Source organism: Leptopilina boulardi, unplaced genomic scaffold (genome assembly GCF_019393585.1).
Source record: "Leptopilina boulardi isolate dan_hultmark-lab unplaced genomic scaffold, ZJU_Lbou_2.1 LbouV2_123, whole genome shotgun sequence".
NCBI classification, from domain to species: Eukaryota; Metazoa; Arthropoda; class Insecta; order Hymenoptera; family Figitidae; genus Leptopilina; species Leptopilina boulardi.
The window spans coordinates 1,484,210-1,504,693 of NW_026137667.1; the positions used below are offsets into that span (position 1 = coordinate 1,484,210).

At 29.9% G+C, this 20,484-nt stretch overlaps 1 protein-coding gene across 2 annotated transcripts in view; it reads left to right on the top strand.

Annotated features, from left to right (window-relative positions):
* The window catches only part of LOC127290747 (uncharacterized), a 144,408-nt gene that overhangs the window by 45,662 nt on the left and 78,262 nt on the right, over positions 1-20,484 (top strand). For both annotated transcript variants that reach the window (XM_051319524.1, XM_051319532.1), the window contains one exon: positions 6,546-6,622. The gene's annotated coding sequence lies outside the window, so the exon portion shown is untranslated. The remainder of the gene's footprint in view (positions 1-6,545; positions 6,623-20,484) is intronic.

Below are 20,484 nucleotides of genomic sequence, written 5' to 3' on the forward strand. Positions count from 1 at the left end.
TTAATTATTCATTATAGTAACAAATAAGATAAATTATGAATAAATAACGTAATTCCCTCTTTTATAAATTAATTAGTGACTAAGAAATATCAATCACTTTTTAAACATGTTGATTTAACCATTGAATTGCGTGTGAACAACCCCTCGGAGAATATTCAAATTCATCTTTAAAAGTTAAAGTATACTCTCTACATATTGATTTAAATTTTAAATGTTATTGTTATCAAAATAAATAAAGGAGAAAGTTAATTTGTTTCTGATATTCTGATTTTTTTTACGGAATTTAAAAAATGTTTATTTTAAAGAACCAATATTCCTTGTGTATATAAAACATTCAATCCTTTTCCCTTTAAGCTAAAAGCTATAGTATGAATCCGAGTGTCTCTCTTCCTATCTCATGTCTCCTGCACCATAGTTACGTACATCATAAAGATATCTCTAGGTCATCGACAGATATGCAAAGGATGTAATTAATATCTATAAGGTGTCTGTGGTATATAAAAAGTTTCCTCTTCTAAAACGTTTTTAAGACATCTTTATGGATATTTTTTATATATCTGAAATATCTATTATAGACATTTATCATATACTGTAAAGTGTACCATTCAGTTGGTTTAAAAATTTAATTAATTTGAACATTCCGTCTGTTGCCTTTCATTCGTTGCTTACCCCGTCCTAATTTAGAAATAATAATAGAACTAATAGGACTTTCCCGCGGAATAATTGTAATAGAATCACCAATTATAATTTAAGATTTATAATAAAGTTATTGTATCGTTTTATATGAATTATTTTATTAATATTGTGAACAAATTAAACGAGAAAATTATTGGATTATCGCAAATAACAATTCCGAATTTTAACTTCTGGGTTTGTGTGATTTCATCATCAACCGAGTCTTACCCACATATTTAAAATTATTTAATAAAATAAATTAATCTCGGATTTGGGTTTGGTACATGAGCAATATCATTTTGATAACTTTTTTCGCCTTTCAAATCTTTTTTCATAAAAACCAAATAACTACCTAAAAAATGACAAAACCTGATAAATCAGAATATCTGATAACCCTTTGAAGACACTATCTGTACAGGTTTTTTTTTCGAAACATAATTCCTATCACACAATTTCACAAAGATAATACCTACAGATGACAATAGCACCACCCGGTGTATCTATCAGAGAATTAAAGTTAAACTATATAAATACTTGCAGTATTTTCTCCCACAGCTAGTGTCAATTTATTACAACGAGAGTAGCTCTATGGCGAGCGCCACGAATCCTAGTGATAATACTATCACGATGCCACTGAACGTTCATAGCGTCAAAATCCGTCTAAATTTATAACGCTACCCAGCTTCCGTACACATACATATGCCACGGATAGTTTACTCCGAAAACAATGTTGTTTGACATTGGCTGGATTAACAAGGGGAAAGTAGAGGTTCACCATTCAGTGTACACTCTTGCAAGTGTAGGAGACATTCCTGGAGATTCCACTAGGTGTACTAATTCAGTAGTCACTGGTAAACCACTGTTTACCCTGCACAGGAAGTATGTCCCGTACGGATGTAGCGTGTGTGCGTGTGTTGAAGCGGAATACATGAAGCTGCCGAATCTCTGTTGGAAATATAGTCACGTCACGTGCGCCAGTGGAAAGCAATCGCTATGGCTTTCAAGTTTCAAGGAACAGACTCGAAGCCAGTTATTTGACGTCGCTTCCAAGATGCATAATATGCTGAGCTCTCACGTCATCGACCTGGAATTCTCTGCCCAGCCAAGGAATTTATGCCCTCCTGGAAATATCAAATATTTTCGCTGAATTCTGTAAAATACGCTGCCCTGTTCTCTTCTCTCTGTATAAAGGAAAACAACCAGGTATTAAATTGCCCTGAGTGCTCCAATTCTTGGATATTTGTAAAATCATTTATGTATCATATAATATTATTATTTTATATCATATTATGACAGATTAACATTTCTAATATTATTATTATAATTAAGAGTAATAAGGTTATACTGATTTTGAAAAAGATCAAGTGTAAACGTAACAATTATGTAGTTCATTGACGCTGCAAGGGTAGATTTCCAAGAATATGATTGGCTCTACAAAAAAAAACCATTTTCTCTATTGCAAAATAATTGGAACAGTCGAAATGGAATCAATTGCAAAGCTAATCAAGTTCAGTGATATGTCCGTGAAAATTCACCCTAGCAGAGTTGATACTTCACGTAATTTAATGATCCTCAAAAATCTATGCAAATACAATTGGGAAAGAGTCTCACCAATTATTATCATTGGTTTGGATGTGGTTATTTACAATTGGAAATTAAATAGCTTGTGTTTTAAACTGCTTCTTGCAATCGAATGAAGGAAATAATTGTGAACATTTCATATAACCTGCCTCCATTAGGACCTTGGGATGATTGGAGACCGATTTACAGTTTAAAGTATTTGTTAATTATTCAAAAATACAATAGTGAAAAAGACAATTAAAAATATTAATTAGTTTAATTATTATTTAAAACTTTACCAATCAAAAAATAATAAGCGAATTTTTTACGGTAAAATTTGCATTTGGGAGACTGGTAAAAAATGAGATTGCACTCCCTTTGTTTTCTATTCGCTAAACTAATTAACATTTTCAATTTTCTTTTTCACTATTGTATTCTTGAATAATTAACTTATATACCTGATCTTTTGATTTAATTTTGGGTCAACACTGATCTTCAATAATAAATATTTTACTCATCAGTACAACATTAATAAATCGGAGACAATTATAAACAATTCGTAATTGCCTTCGTACAAATACAAGTTGTTGAGAAATGAATATAATTTAAATCATTGAAGAGAAACTAGCATAATGGAGGTCGTATTTTGAAAGTTGTAGATGGGAGGAAATTCTAATCTCATTTTAGTCTAGGATTCGCAATCTAGACCAAATTTGTCAACTGCTCGGGTTTTGTTTTCATGGCACAATGCCCGCGCTCAAGAGAGAAGCAATGTGTTTGTGGTCAATCGTCAACAACAGCAAACGACAGAAAACAAATATAAAAGGAATAATTAAGACTAGAGTTACTGGCAAAAGTAAATACAAAGAAACATTAAACAACAAATGTATCTTTTTTCCATAGTAAAAAGAACTCGTAACGTCACCAATAAACCAGGATTTTATGGTCTTACCAGCTGTCCTGAGGTTATAAAAGATTGACATAATTTACATGTTCTTGTTTTATTTTACTAAACTTTAAAACCTTTAAACACTTATAAAATTGTACTTCTTAATTATTGAATTGTTTTTTGTTTTTCTTTTTCAATAAATTAAATTATAAGAAAATTTATTTATTTAAGTATTTTCCAAATCATACTAACTGAAAAATAAGTTAAAAAATAATTTTTAATAAAAAACTGTTTTTCTGGAAAATGAAAAAATCCCTTATAAATTTAAAGGAAATGAGACTATGTCATAATTTTTTTTATTGTAAAACAATACCTACAATCAAAATAGTTTATAAATTTCCTTCAAATATTAAACTTTCTAAACATAATATTTTATATATACATAGATAAAGTTTTATTCAAGTTTTAACCTAAATTAATTTCAATTCAGTTACATGAGTTTAGCTAAAATTATTCTAGAAGGTTACACAAAATAATGATCCTATTCGAAACAAGATTATTCAGAAGTTTACAACTTTTGTGAAACAAGGAGAATATTGTATATCTAACATATGCATCATTTATTTTATTCCTTTCTTGAAAGAGAATACATTATCTCTTAAATACGAACAAAAAGGAAATATACGATCTACTACTGTCCACTCGATTCAACCTTTTCCTTATTTCAAGTAATGTTTATTTAAGTATTTATTTTATAGATCGGTAGTTTACAACTTTAATATAATAATGGATTTGATGATTGAGATTTAAATCCGCAGGAAATACCTATAATTGTATTATTACAAATACAATTAAACAAGAAGCAGTCACAAAACTGAAATATTTTTGATATTAAAAACATGAATCTTTAAAGAATAGAAAAATTTATTCTTTAGTGGAAATAATCTCAAGATCGTCACAGAGTAAGCGTCTTGCAGTCTTTAATTAATGTCCAGTCATTATAATGTTTAATTAAACGTGAGTTGACAATGCTTATATATAATAGCAATCAAGTGAAGTAATGTTTGCACCTTTGATTACATGGTTAAAAATACTTTCAATTAAAACGGTCGCAGTAATCCAATTTGACTTGATCAATGTCTTAGCATTTTGTAACGTTAAAACGAAAAGTTTTATTTAACCACAGAAAATTAATGATAGCAATAATAAGTAACCATTTTCTTGAAAGGAGGAGGTGAAATGTTTTATTCACATTTTATGTCTCCTTATCTTAGGACTCTCTATAATTATTTGTACTAAATCTTTACAAATATCTTCTTAGGTTCCTCGAAAGTCTTTGCAACTTCCACTTCCTGCGACGTGGTTGGTGTACACCACAGTTGATTGACCGCAAAGGAAGAAGGGGCAGCTTCATACCTCTAGCTAATAATAATTTATCAGTATCAATGGTTTTCTTAACCAAATTTTATGGATTAGCCCCATTTCTCCTGCTATCTCTGAACGAGTCTATGTACTTCTGGACTATCTACATATTACCGTTTTGAGTCTATTGCTACGTTCTGAAGTACCCTCCAGATCTTTGTTAAGCTGGAAAATCTCCTGCCTTTCCATCATCAATAAATCCATTGGCGGTAATTTAGCAAGTACCAGAACAGCGCAAGTAGCGCCGAGAGAAGTCTATCAAAGATGCTTTGGATCTTTAGGGCCGAAGCCCAAACAGGGGTAGCATAAAGCTGCTTTGCTTGAACCACATTCGCCACTAGTTTTCGTTTGCTTTCCCTGGGGCTACGGATATTGGGCATCATCCTCGAAAATATTTCCATGCATTTGGTGCCTTTTATTGAAGATAATTTGAAAAGAGGTCAAGCATTCAATCTAATTTTTATTATTTAAATATTTTTTATTTCTAACATTTATTTAAATTTTGTTTTTGAATTTTTTAATTATCACAAATTTTTAGTTGTAAATGTAAATATTTGAAAGAGAAGATAAAATCTCAATTATAGATGATTGCAGTATATAAGGTCGAGGACGACATGTATTTTATAAAATAAAGTGGCGTAATCGTATAGCAAATAGGTACATAAAACAGTGGACGCTATTACCTTCCAAAAGCATTGGCTAATGGTAGCTATTACAATTTCTCGCTGGACACCCAAAACAATGATTGGAGATATCTCGTGCGCCAGAATTAATTTAAACAACGAATAAAGACGACAGGTGCACTTTATTTTCTGTCAGATATTTCAAAAGAGAAACAAACAAACGAGTCTCACTTCCAATCTGATAAAATGTGTCTCACAAACCCCGATATATTACCGTGTAGCTTCTCCTTTAAGCAAAATACTCTCGGCGCACTATTTACTTTCTCGACTTACGGTCATTATTATTCGCGAGACACTTCGCTAAATTCGCTATGATCCCACTATATGTTCCTATCTAGCCTTTGCGCAGTAAATCCCCCTTTTCCCCATTATCTCCTTCTGTATCGTGATATACATATAGAGATGGCACCTGGCATACAGTGTGCCTACTAAAAAGAGGTGCCATCTCTCGAATGAGATAAGCAGAGATAAGGGATATTATATACCATCAATGCGAAATATTACTCCTCTGTGTTTACCAAGTGGTTGCAAAGTTTTAGTACAAAATTGAGGATTTTGACTTTATCTCACACTAAATAACTCATGTGTCTTGATGCAAGAGAAATATGCTATCCTAGCAATCTTACCGGAAGCAATAATATCTAAGGCGAATGAAAAGTTGTGCTAAAGCCAAGAAACAGAAAAACATATAAATTAAAGATTTGAAATCTCAAAATAAATTGGGTTTTTGTTAACCAGGGAATACTTTTAAAACAAAATTTATCAGTACTGGCAACTACTTTTGTTATGCAGTCAATGCTATTTTAATATCACATTTTCTTTCCGCTTACTAAATATTGAATCACCATTGATATATTTGTTAATAAAAGAAATTTCATCGAATTCAAATGACACCGTTTCATAATTAAATTTGATCCAATAAAATTTTATAAATTATTAAACGAAAAACAAAAATAATTCTACATTGAATGTTAAAAAAAAAGTTAATTGATTTAGTGTAAAAGAGACACAGGAATTGGAAGCGTTTATAAAATTTTAACCGATCCAATATCAGATCACGTGCATTTTAATTTTAATCTATCTTCTGAAAATTCGTTCTGTTACAACAAATGAATAATATCTTGTGTCAAATATAATTGCAATTCGTCCGTATTGATTTTTAAACATTTTACTAAAACAAGAGATTTTAATAAATTATATATATTACAAAATGTCAAAATTTTCAGTAGACATCCTCAATATGGTGTGAATAATAAATATCATTAAATATTTCATAACAATAATTATTGATTGAAATTTTTTTTTATTTTTCTCAGGTCGCATTTTGGATGAGAAAAAATATTGGACTGCTTCTCAAGAATGGTGGGAAGTGACTGGAAACTTGAAGAAGTTGGTAAGTTCTATGTTCCTTTCTGTCGATTTGTCATCTACAAATATCGAATTGAGTTAAAACGGGACTATTAGTTCACACAAGTGAAGTTATTGGTGCACCGACTTTATTGAGTTTACATCGAAAGTTGTTGAAGCGATAATTGTTATTTATGACACCAAACTTATAAGATATTGGCAAAAGTATCTTTTAGAGTGAATATATTATTTATAAAAAAAAATCAAAAAATAATAATCTATATATGATTATTAAATTAATTTACTAAAAGAAAAAAATTAAATCATAATTAAGAAAATTTTTATTTCTATTATATTAATTAATTTACATTTCATAAGCATTTCATTATATGTTTGTAAATTCTCTTGTGGGATTTAACAAAGATATTGTCGCTTAAATTTGAAATGTTCTTTAGTAATTCATTACTGCCCCGCAAGTATAAGCGCATTGTATGATATTCTGAAAGATTATCGATTATCGTGACTTGGCACGTATTGCATTTTTTCCCTAGTGCATTATAAATTAAAATAAAAGAACGTACTATGAAAATTGATGAATGCTGCATAGACGTTTTTTTGTATTATAAATACTATGCCGCGAAAAGAATTCTCGCATTTTTCCCATGTGTGAAGAGAATATGATATTGCTTTCTCATAAAGGAAGCATTGTGTTGGTAAAAATTTTCGTTTACGATTTTTTGACATATTTCGATGTTATTTGATCCAGAATTCAAAAATGAAAATTTTTTTCTCTTTTTAATTTTCTTCGAAGATGGTTTTTATTGGAGGAGCTTTACTGCATCAGATCCTAACAGCATGCGGATATTCAGCATGTCCTATTACATACAGGATATAAAACGAAATTCGGCCTTTAGCTTGGCAGGGCCTACATTCTCATTTCTCAAACACGATGGAGCTGATACTATAATCGTAAATCGATGATTTTATTCCCTTAATCGCATTTCCCTTTGCAGTCTTAAAAGGAAATAGTGTGTGCACCTCGTGGGAAACAGAGATCCCCACATGTATTATTATCGCACTCCTGCGACAAACTTCTCGCTTATGGTAATCTCCTATGTCTCCTACTTGATGCACAATGTATTATTAAATTATTATTAATGTCAAAAGCTTGCAAATTGACAAATGAATAAGAATTTTTAGATTTTTTAAAAATTTTTATTTTATTTTATCAATACAATCAATATTCCGGATTAATAATTTAAACCAAATTAAACAAACTTTAAAATATATTTTTAAAGTTTTAACAATTTATTTTCATAAAGTCAGAATAAAAATACAACAAAATAATTTTAAACGTCACTGTCGACAAATATGGGGATATAAGCAGTTATTTAAAATGAGGACGTCCTCATTTTGACCGAAATATATTTCCCTGTTGTCAGCCGTTTTATATATAGATAGAAAAACACTGAATGTAAATTACCATATTTGCAATAGGTATTTCATTTTTAACAAAAACATTTAAAATAAAGAAAATTTAATTTAATACATTATTATTAAATAATAATTATTATTATTAAATGTAGGTAAATATAAAAATGGAATGACCTAATAAATTATTTCATTTTGAGACGGAATAATTTCTATTTTAAAGAAAAATAATTAAATAAGACGATAAAATAAAGATATAAATTGCACGCGGACGCCAGTTAATTTATTAATTAAAATTAACAAAAGACTTTAAAAATCACAGAGACGGAAGTTGGTGAATCCAAAAAATAAAAGATTAAGCGACTTCCAGGAATACGAATTTATTACAAAAGATAAAATAAAATGAAGTACATTAATCACTTACTTGAATTAGATAAAATATGATCAAATATCGACTCTTTTCGTTATACTCTGATCAAACACCAAAATAATAAGCTTTAAATAAATGTCGATCATTTATTTCTCAAAATAACGTTAAGAAATGTTTTCCCGTCACAATTTAATTTTATTTCAATTTATTCTTTTTAACATAGGTTGGCAAAGACAAAAGGACTATAGAAAGACAAAGTTTGATCAGAAGAGAGAATGATTCACAGACTTGCTTAGTCTTCTAATTGAATGTTAAACTTTTGAATATTGAATAATGTCTGTGTTTATTCAGTTTTATCTTAACTTTTTTATTTTATGTTATAATTCAAAAATATTATTTATGTTTCGTTATATTATAATTATAATAAATCTCAATTTTTACATACTCCTCTTTAAATCTGAATTAGTAAAAAGTGGGCCACTAATTCAAATTAGTAATAATGTGGCGGATTTGTTTAAGTACTTCAGATTTGCATTTTTGTAGAAGTAACTACGAAAGCTTTCTTAAAAAACATTGTCGGTTTTTTATGTTTGGAAAACTTTATTCGTATTGTCTAATTTATAGTGAAATAGTTGATTCAATAACACTCTAATTTACGTGTTCCAGAAAAAGGTTTTTCTATACTGAGAATTTAGTGATTTCTTCGATGTTAAAAAATTGAGCTTGATATAATCGAGCAGGTTATTTTCCAGTGGCAGTTTTCTGCTTGAAGAATTCGAAATCATTTCGCAATCGTATTTAGTAAAGTGGAATAAAATGAAATCCTTTCGATCCTCCAGTCACGAAGTCGGAGTCGTGTTTTATCCTTGCGTTATTCATGAGCGACTTGGTCTAAGTGCCAGTGAGGAAAGCTGAGAGAGCACTGTTTTCCAAGTAGCTTTTCTTGTTCAGTCATGGCCGAGTGGCTCTTTCAAGCCCTTTGTATTTGCCGATTAGTTTATTAGAGTAGGGACTGTTTCCAGTGTTTCCTCTGCTCTACAGGTATCAACAGCTCCGGGTAGTAGATAGCAAACGGGAGCAAGGGACAGAGGGATAGAGAGAGGATGTAGGAGAGCTTAAGCCTGAATTATGGAGCATAGAACCCAATGCTAGGCCAACGTTGACACAATGCAACTTGGTCTTCAGTACACTCAATTGTAGAATGAAGCGTTTGTGCAATGAACACATGTGCGTTTAAATCAAAATCGAATTACAATTCAAATAGATTCAACAATGTCATTTACAAGTCAAATATTACACTCTATGTAATTTCACTTAAAAATCAACATTCTATGATTACTCTTCTGATTATTCAAATTTTAGAAAAAGTTAAATACTGACAGAAGGCCAAAAGACAAGATTTATATTTTATTTATTCAATTATACTTTAATAATAATGAGATCGACTCTGAAGGAAACGACTCCTAATTAATTTATTTTGAGTCACCGTCCATTTGACAATGAGGCCTCGTCTCATTTTTATAATTTTAAATTTTAATTATTTTACGCAAAAAAGAATAGAACACAACTTGACTCTACGAACACCAGTATGAGAATGAAAGTAAAATGGCAGACGAGTCAAACTCGAAATCGTCGCTAAACAGCGGCCTTTATTCTCGGTGTCATTGAGATCAATTAATATTCAATAATATAATACCCGCGACCGAAAATCAATACGCAGATCCCTGCACTATCCGATGTTAAATTGATTGATGCGAGAAGTCCATAGGAAATTGGCTGCCAATAATAGTTTGACAAATCGTCAACAAAACAACAATTTTGTCTTCCTGGTGTTCTTGAATATTTGGGACTCTCATCCAAATATATACATCAAGCTCTTCCCCTGGTGACTTCTAATTTCAATGATAGATAGTGATGTTCTCCACGTCTTTGTGACCCAGCGAGAATCCTCAATGCCTCGCGAGAGTTTTCATAACAGAACGAAAGGACAAAATCAGAATCGAATTTATTTATTATATGTCGACTATTAATCTGACGACTTTCTACGACAAAATGCCGCGTAATAATTTTAAAATGGTTAACATAAATATTACAAAGAAATATTACTATGTTAAACTAACAATAAATACTAATTTTTAAATTCAGGTGTTTGTTTTAGAAAATTATACGCGCGAAACGTTAATTCTTAGATGTCATTTGTACTGTAATATGAACCTCAGGTGACATATAAAAAATGATATAATCCACTTTTCCTGAAAATACCTTTCAGTTTGAGTAAATAATGTGATTATATTTCAAGCCATATATAAAATTAACATATTTTTACAGCGTTTCACTAAGAAAAAAATTATCTAATGCAGCTACAAATTATGTATTATAAATCTATGCTTATTCAAAATTTCAACAATGTGGATGCCTCGTATGTAAACCTAATTTGCGAACAATAAATTTAATAGGGTTAACCGTTTTGTGTAAAGCCAAATTTTCAAAATAGTATAGCAATTTTCGTAAATTGTTTCCACAATTTTCATAATTAGCATATCTCATTGCATAAGCTTGCACAATTTCAATGAAACCAGAGAGTCAAACTATTTAGAAGTTTATCTAATTTAATGTTCTATTTTATATATACATATTCCATAGTATATTGTAACTCTTCATAAAATAATGTAAGCAAAAGAAAACTTTTTACAAGAGATAATATTTAAGAATCGTGGAATATAAACAAAAAAGCGACTGACGATATTTCAGAGTGATGTAAATATGACCTAATTACTTAGAGCTCATAATAAGCTATCATTATTTAATTTTCTGTCAAATATTTACAGTTTCCAATATTATTTGTTTTAATTAATTTTTTTCTAAATCAATATGACTGTTTAATTTGGTAAATTATTTCACCGTTGATAGATTAGATTGATTATTGAAAAAAAACAATAGCAAACTAAATTTGTTGAGCACTTTTTGTTGATCTTAGAAAAATTCAGTTAAACGAATGAAAAGACAATATAATTATTTAATGTATTTTGTTAGCTCATAGGTAGTCTCAATGAAAGAAGAATTTTTATACCATAATAAAATGTCCAGTTAATCACAATTTCAATCGTTGGTAATTTTTTTGATAACGACTGATATCTTTGTTGTTTATCTTGTATCTAAAGAATGTTAAAAAGATTTTTTTTCTATCAGTTAAGACATGGGGTCTAGACTTCATTCACTTTTATGGGCGACGGATATACCAGGCGCTATTGTCGGTTTATTTCCTAAAAGAAGAAAATGAAGAAGAAGAAGCTCGAGTATAATCGCCGTTAATGACGGCTCATGCATATTCACCTCTCTTTGATGATGTTACATCATGTGCATTTTTTTTATTCTTTGAAGTTTGATGAGTAATGACTTTGTAACTTTTCCACTCTCATCTTAAAATTGAAAATTTTTATGTCTTTATAAACTATACAGTAATATGATGATTTTACTAGATTTAATTAATGCTTTACTTCATTTAATAACTAAAGTTTTAATATTAAAAAAAAATCTTGACTTCATCCAGTGAAGAAAGTTGTGAAACATTACTTTTATTAAGACATTTTTTTAAGCTGAATTTTCACAAAATCTGATCAAAATTAATTTTCGACAATCTCAATCTGTTAGTACTTTTTTTTCGTTTTTCCAAAGATTATTATTGCGATTTCAAATTAAAATCTGAAAGTTGCTGAACGACTTTTAATCAAGGCATTATTATTAAAGTGCTTTGAGCTTACGCCCAGTTAGATACTGACTTAAAGCACCGTGTAATCAATTCCCCTCTCAGTCTTCAATTTACTTCGTCCCAGCCAAAAGGTTTCATCCATCAGTCGCGGCTAGTTTACTAGGATAGACTTCTTCTAGAAAACCACCTTTTTCTATTGATTTTCCAATTGACAAAACGACTTCGCCCCACCCTTCTCCTCCCAACAAATTGAAAACTATTCGCACATAAGCTTTTCCCGAAAAAAAATAAACGCTCATTAAATTTGATCAATCCTATATAAAAGAATTTTACGGAATTGTTTCATAGAAACTTCAGACTCATTCTACAAATCACGAAAAACATTAACAACTTTAATGAATTTTATGTTATTTATTACAAAAACCAAAACACAATAAAAAATAACGTTATTAGTAAAAATATAATAATTTACTTTTCGGATCATTGAACTGTTTTTATTTGAATATTTTTGGTTATCCGTCCTCTGCATGAAATTCATCATGTTTTTTGAGGCTAGGGAAAATCAAGATGTGATTATGCAATTATTACTTTAGATTCATGTTCAAAAGTACGTTGGGTTGGAAATACCCTTTTTCTGGGGCTGTGTAATAATTAATTAGACTTCAAGGTTGAAGAAAAAGTTCAAAATTCATTCAAAGAATAAAGGAAAAAGAAGAATCGCTTTATAGCCGAGAATTAGCTATTGAAATGGTAACAGCCAAGTTATAGCTATATTTCTTCACTAAAGTAAGTTGCTACTTACCATTTAGATTTGAGAAATTGTACGATAATCTCATACATAAATCACAATGCAATTTATTATACTTATTTCACTGCTTTGGAAGCTTTACTGGAGAGCTGGATAAACAAAATTCTGTGATGAATTCTTGGCCTGGTAACTAAATACTGTTTTCAGTTAGAGACGTGCTTGTACATATAATTTAGAGCCTTTAATCTTTCTGTCCCATTTAACAAAGGCCAGAATTATGCGTATTAATTATTATTATTATTTTCATCTTTACAGCACCTTTGCTTAAAGTTCAAAGGAGGTTTAACTGCTGTCAGAAAAGTTAAAATCGCTTATAATTATTAGAGGTAATTTTATTATTTAGAATAATATAATACTAGAGATGGTCAATCCTTAAAAATTTCTTACTATTCAGAATATTCATTCAGAATATATAATTCTAATTCTATTTTTATAAAACTGGAAAAAAAGTTTCTTATAATTTTGAATGTAACAATCCATTTTAGTTAAATAAAATATAAATCATGCCTGAACATGAAACAAGGTTTCTACTTAGGAGTAATGTTTCTCAGCGAATCAGTAGAAAAGTTGTTAAGTCGGACTTTTCATTGGTGTTTGTATTGAATTAATTTATTCCCTAGAACATTAATCAGTGTTGATTAAATTCATCATTAAGATTGTTTTATTTTATACTTTTTCATCTTTAAAAAAACTTACTACAATTTTAATATATCTATAATAAAAAAAGTTTTATATGAGCTTTCTTAAATTTTAAAATTTCTCTTTTGGAAAATTTTACTTTTAAGTACTCTTTACCTAAATCGTAAAATACACAGTGAAACAAAATTTATCACCTTTTAGAATAAGAGAAATAAAGGAAAATTTTCAGAATTAGACCAGTAGACGAAATTTCAGCTGCTCCGTTGAAATTTACATTTTAGTGATTTGCTCAAACGGAAAAGTGTTTTTTTTTTCATTTCGGTTGTATTTATTCAGGGTTGAAGGAAAACGTTGAATATCGACAAGAAAAGTATCGAAAACGTCAAGTATAAATAATTCAATAACACAGGTAGAGAATTATATCGCATGAAAAGTTGAGGGAAGAAGCAAAGAAAAAGGAAAAGAGAGAGAGAGAAAGATTGTTGGAATTTCTGAGATATGTACTTGAGATTACCAGAAGAGATTTGAGTCGTTCGTTTCTCAGCTTGAGAGGTAAGATCCTTTGTTAGAAATTCTAATGCCGCTAGGTTCGGAAAGGTTGAAAGCTCAGCTGGATAACTCGATAGTGCTTAATGTACCTCGTGGAAAATGGATTTTCCAAGGCGTCTTGCCTCATTTCACCCTGAGCTTTTGGGGTTCCCGCCTTTTTCAAGTTTCAGCAACGAGTACTCGACCTCAGGTTCACGCACTACTGAATAGCCTACCACAAGGTCTTGCTTGCCTCTCCACCGTCCCGCTTTTCAAACGTTACCACCCTCTTTCCCCTTTTGCTCTTCAATTACGATTAACAGAGGGTCATTAATGAAACCTAGAGCTATCAAGAACCCCAAATTCGAACATTGACTGCGGTTTCTGAATGTTATCCGATCTCCGCTATTCCAGTAAGATCCGTTTGTAGTTGAGAGTATACGTAGAGTATTCTCAATGCTCTCAATAGACCCTTAAATTTATTGGACTCAATTATGATTTTATTATTTTAATTACTATTTATGTTTTGGTATATCTTGAATTATAATCGGTGATTCTATTACAATTATTCCGCAGGATATAACGATGTTACAATTAGGAATGTTTTTAAAACATTAAAGACGAATTTCAATTAAAAAAATAGTTTTTTCTAACTTGGTGCAGTAATGTTTCTATATTTAGTTTCATCGTGGTTTAACCCCTTTAAAAGATTGCTACTTTTCGAGAAAAAGAATGAAGTTATAAGAGAGATATAAGGGGATTAAGCAGTAGATCTTACGACTGTTATAGGGAAGCCGCTAATATTGCACGCCAGCTGGCAAATACTGACATTCTGCCCACCAAGCAATTGCCTTCTTCATAATTGACCATAATCTTATAAAATTTTTACAAATACTATATTTGAAACATGTGTATTTAATATAAATAATTTCATTTCTTTGACTAAAGTTTATTAATTAGTAATTATATATGTCGCAGGCACTATTTTGGAAGTCAGTAACAACGCCAAAAATTTTGCTGAAATCTAATGGCCCTCGATCAACAGACGGAATTGTAACAGTCAATTGCAATTTTCAGCTTTAAATGATGATGCGCTGTAGATTTGTATATTATTTATACTTTTCCAGAGTGTTTCCTGAACTTTGATGGGAAAGTTTACCATGGCTTTATTGTCTCAAATTTCACCGTCAATCTTTCTGTACAAGCAAACATATCTATCTACTTCGTCCAAGCTTTCCTGACGTTGGCAGTGAAAACATTCCAAGTTTGAAGCATCAACTTCTGTAAAGGTTAAGACAAGATACTGTGCTGTCTAGAATGTTTAAGTAAAGAGAACGTCTAGCTTACCATTGATATTTTCAATTGCCATCAATGATAGGGTCCTTAAAGCTCACCTTTTAATCTGTAACAGAAGAATCGCATAAATATTCTTGATTAAACTTTAATGAACGAAAACAATTATGTCATTAATTAATTACTTTCTTTTATAAAAAATTGAATTTTTTTTGTTAGAAAATTTTTTCGTAAATAATAAGAAACTTCTGGACTTTTCGTTAATTACTTAACTTTAACGAGCTTGTGAACATGGAACATAATCTTCTTCTATTTTACGCAGTTTTCGGCGCAGAAACTTATTAAGAAAGTTATAAAGTTCACACACTCTTCAAGATTGAAGATAATGAGCTAATCTGAACAACTTTTAGGTACAGCGTTAAAAAAAACTTTATCGATTCATCTTCCCGAAGCCGAAATAAATCTTCTAAAGAATATACTCTTAAATAAAAATCAAGTTATATTCATTATATTCACTAATCTGTATCAAATTAGTCAACTTTAGATTTTAATTCTTTGAAACTATTCTTATTATTTACATGGTTAAGATGAACTTGAAATTTATAATAATAAATTACATAGTTTTCAAAAGCGTATCAAAAATAAAATTGAATCATTTATTCCTTTCATTGTTTATATGTTAAAAAATTTTGAAATTGCATTCAATGTTTTATGAGATAATAAAAAAAGCTATCTAAAATTAGATCAGATGCCTGGTATACAAATTCTCTAGCGAGTGGAGTTTAAACTGAGTTATCCAAACATACTTTCCATTTTAAATAAAACAGTATATAATCTCTTTAGTGGGCAATTTTTATTTCATTTTCTCCACATTTTTCATTTATATATACGACAGTGTGAAAACTCTGATTCGTTGCCTCCTGTTTATTCTAGTTGAAAGAGAGTGTTGTATATTTAAGAATCATATAAAAATTTTTTACTGAATTTAAATGCATGGTATTATTTTCCACTTCTCTCTGTTTTTCTCAATTTTATTTTGTCCCCTTACACCGTTCTCTATCACTCGCCTTTATCTTATTATCAATGCTTTATTGTTTAGGCTCGTAAATTAAAATATATTTTCGTTTTATTCAATCGTTATTTTTTAATTAACTCAATAATCTTTTATATGGGTTCCCGATTATGGAATCAGGAATATTAAATCCAGATTTAAAAAAAGTATATCGTAAAATTATTAGTATAGAAAAAAATGGTGTAATAGTCAACTTAATTAAATACTAGAAATAAGCTAGCTAATTTAATTAAATTCAAAACCCTAAATTACAACTTTGATCTTTTTCACATGGAATGTCTCTCTTTTTTCTGGTTTTTGTTTTCCTCCCACACTCCACCCCGTTACTCTCTCCATGTTGCACTTAAGATACGTTATGTTCGTGTAGCAACTGTGTTTGTATGCAGATGCATGCATATGTATGACTGCATTTGGGACACGCAGGCTTTATACATGTTCATATAGGTATGTTCATGTAACACGCGTGCACTGAAATTCACTTGACATTGTGCAGTGTGCACCGTGAAACGCATTTGATTAGGCGCACACCTGCACCACTCGCTAATTCAATAGACATTCCACGTCAGGAAGAAGAAAAGCGCAACGACACTAAGTAAATTAGCATGTACAAGTAACACACCAGTAATCGTATTTCTTTCTCGACATTTCTCATAATCATCTTATTCTACTGGTATATACGTACATACGAGAGAAATAAATTTTCAATGGAAATTTATACGATTTTCAACCTTGTGTATAAATGCCGCGCAACAAAACGCAGTCTGCAATGTAAAAATAACCATTCCACCACTCTAACGTCATGGATTTTTTTTACAAAGAAAAAAGAAGTGACTCACTGCATTTTACACTGTTGGAAATTTTAGAGCTGTAATTTTCTGAAACTCCCGGAGTTTTACTCAGTTAGTGTTATTACTAACTACATTTGTAATTTCTTGAATTCAATTTGTTGCGTTTTCCTATATTTAATGAATTTAGGAAACTTTGATGGTTGAGTTTACAAATTTTTAAATATTTAATGTTTGAAAATGAGTTTAATTTATTTTCCAGTAATAATTGGCATATACGAAGAAATCCATTAGTAAAATTATATCTGTGCGCCAAATATCAACTCCCTAATCTCAAAACACTTTTCTCCACCATAACATTTCTGAACGAAAACTCATCATCGTCTACAATAATACGACAAATTACCATAATTAAGTTTTTCATTCATCCCTGAATCTCCTTTCCCTATACGCTTGTTCATCACTTTTCCTGTACTTTCTACCCTTCTTCTGATATTTAACTCTTGCCTTGCATTATATTTAAACCAATAACCCAGATAACACAACTCTTCATTTATCATACTTTATCATCTTTCAATATTTTCCATCCAAATCTTACTACTTTCATTTTTCAAACTCTTCCATTAATAATCTCATTCTTTTCTCTTCTTCAGTCATCAGAACCACATCATCCGCAAGTGGTAACTTATAAATTCTGCTCTTTTTTAAAATAACTTCTCCCTACTCCCCCTTTTTTATTTTCTCTTCCAAATCATCAACCATCAAATTCAATAAGATTGGACTTAGGAGGTATTCCTACCTTAACCTTACGTTTATAAAAGACGCTTCAAATTCCACAATTTTTTGCTAATAAACAACGAGTCTGGTACGTCTTTAGCAGGGGTTGACAGGTCTGGTAGATATAGTTTTAATTATCTTTCTTTTGATATATATTTCATCGTGTAAATAGATGAGCGTAAATTACTATTTCCACACACCTGTTTGTATTAGGCAACTAGATAGTTATGAACAAAAGAAGTAGACAACCCATCGGTTGTCTATTCATCAGGCTTCCTTCTTTCGATTGGTATATAATTTATTTGGTGAGAAAATAGTAAAAAAACAATTATAATTTTAATCTTAATTAATCATAGCCTTGAGTATATTATTTTAGGCAACCTATTTACAATACCTTTGTTTACATATTATATTTCATAAAAAAATATTTTCACCTAGGAAACAGATCGATAGAATTTAATCGAATTTATTTCAAACCGACCAATTTGATTTTGATTATTTGTATTTTAATTTTTAGTTCATTTACATTTCAACATCCAATCACATTAAATAATATTTTCTCAAAGTTTGTTTATACAATTCCGATACAATTCTTGATGGATTGAGTTATGTGAACAAATTTACAAAATTGAATATTTAAATAAAAACTTACGTGACCTAACAATCACATGTTTTTAATGTGTTGGTATATAGTTGTCGAAAAATCAGAATGTCTGACCTCAATATGAAACTTCCACTTATTCCCTTTGGAGCATCGCTGTCAGTAGAAAACATACTTTCTAGTCAGACATGATATATACATATATCCCAATATTTATGTACACAGATTAATTTCATTTAAATAAAATAAAATTATTTATTTGATAATTAATTAATCAAAAACTAACAATTCAAATAACAAATTAAATTCTATTAAATTAAATTAAGAATTAAAATTTATTTAACATCTGAAAACAGCATGGTATACAGATGAATTTTTCTAGAATTCTTTCTTATTTGACGTATTTTTCATTAATTCGTATTTTTTATATAAAACCCTTACTTTCAAATAATTACATTTATATAACAACCAATTATATTAATATGACGAAAATTCTCAGACAGTACTCGAAGAAGAATGATATGCAATTATTTGTAAATATGAGGAATATAATTGGAGATCCAATGTAGAGTAAATGTTGAAAGGACGCCAATTTCTTCTTTTGCATAATAATCTTATTACAGCATCCAGGAAAACTTGTTAAATTTTTAAGTAAATATGTATTGCTTTATAATAAGGTCTCAAATCTTATTTAACTTTCTTTAACGATGTAGAATTCAATGATGAAAAAGAAGCTAATTTAGAACATATGTAAAGGTTTTTAATTTTATGAATCAGTATTGGACTAAACAAATACTATTTTAAATAAAAAAACTGGAGCATAATTTTTTTAGTCATGTTTAATATCGATGAAGCATTATACGTTAGAGAAAATATATAAATAAACGAATTAATTTGAAAAATGTTACATAGGGGTTTATATGGTCGTTGAATAAGAATAGTGTAAAAAACCAAATTTTATGGAATAGTCTTTAGTAAAGTTGTATAAATCTTTTTTCAATCTAGTTTATGGTCCTAGAATCAAGTTTTCTGACACTTGAAATATTATCTACTTTAGTGGAAACTAGAAAGAACTCGTAAAGAGTAATTCATCTTGCAAGTTTGACACAAAGGTTTTCCAATTGCAGAGAATACGCAGTTACCACGCAAACAGGAAGAAATAATGCCGAAAAATAACCTCTTTTTAAACTCTTCCTCTCGTTTCATTTTAATTTTTTTCATTTTAATAGCATATTTTTCTGCGCAAATCCATAATACTGATTTCACGTATTGAACTCTCCCTCTCATTCAAAGTCAATTTTGTACTAAATGTCATATGCAATAACACTGAATCTTATCGAAATGGAAAAGCGGAAGTTTTCGATTCAGAAAATATTGCCAGAATCTATTAACGTTCAATTTTCGGTGATCCATTTTCTTTGCAAAAAACTATTCAATACAATATGGATAAAAGTATATATCATTTATTAGAAATACGTAATATAAAAGAAAGAAATATTTTATAAGATAAATGACAAAAATATAATAAATACCTAATAATGATAATAAGTAAATAAATAATAATTATTATTTTTTATTACACGAGAAAGTGGAAAATCTGCAAAATCCGTTTTTGTTCTGGTCGTCCTACTAAAAACCACACCCTTTGGCTGGACTAATCTTTCCACTACGGAACTGCCGTCAAGCTTTAAACTTCGTAGGTGAAGGTCCCTGGATCTCGCTTTCGCGACCCTTGCCGATCTTTATGAACTATTTATTCTTCGTTCGTACTAGAGTCTTCTTGGACTCCTCAAGGGCTGTCCTGAAGACTTCAAATTCTCCACTGCCTCCAACATGGCTTATGTTCACCTTATCGCCATACTTTTCTCTATACATAGGAAGTAGCTTGGGCTTCT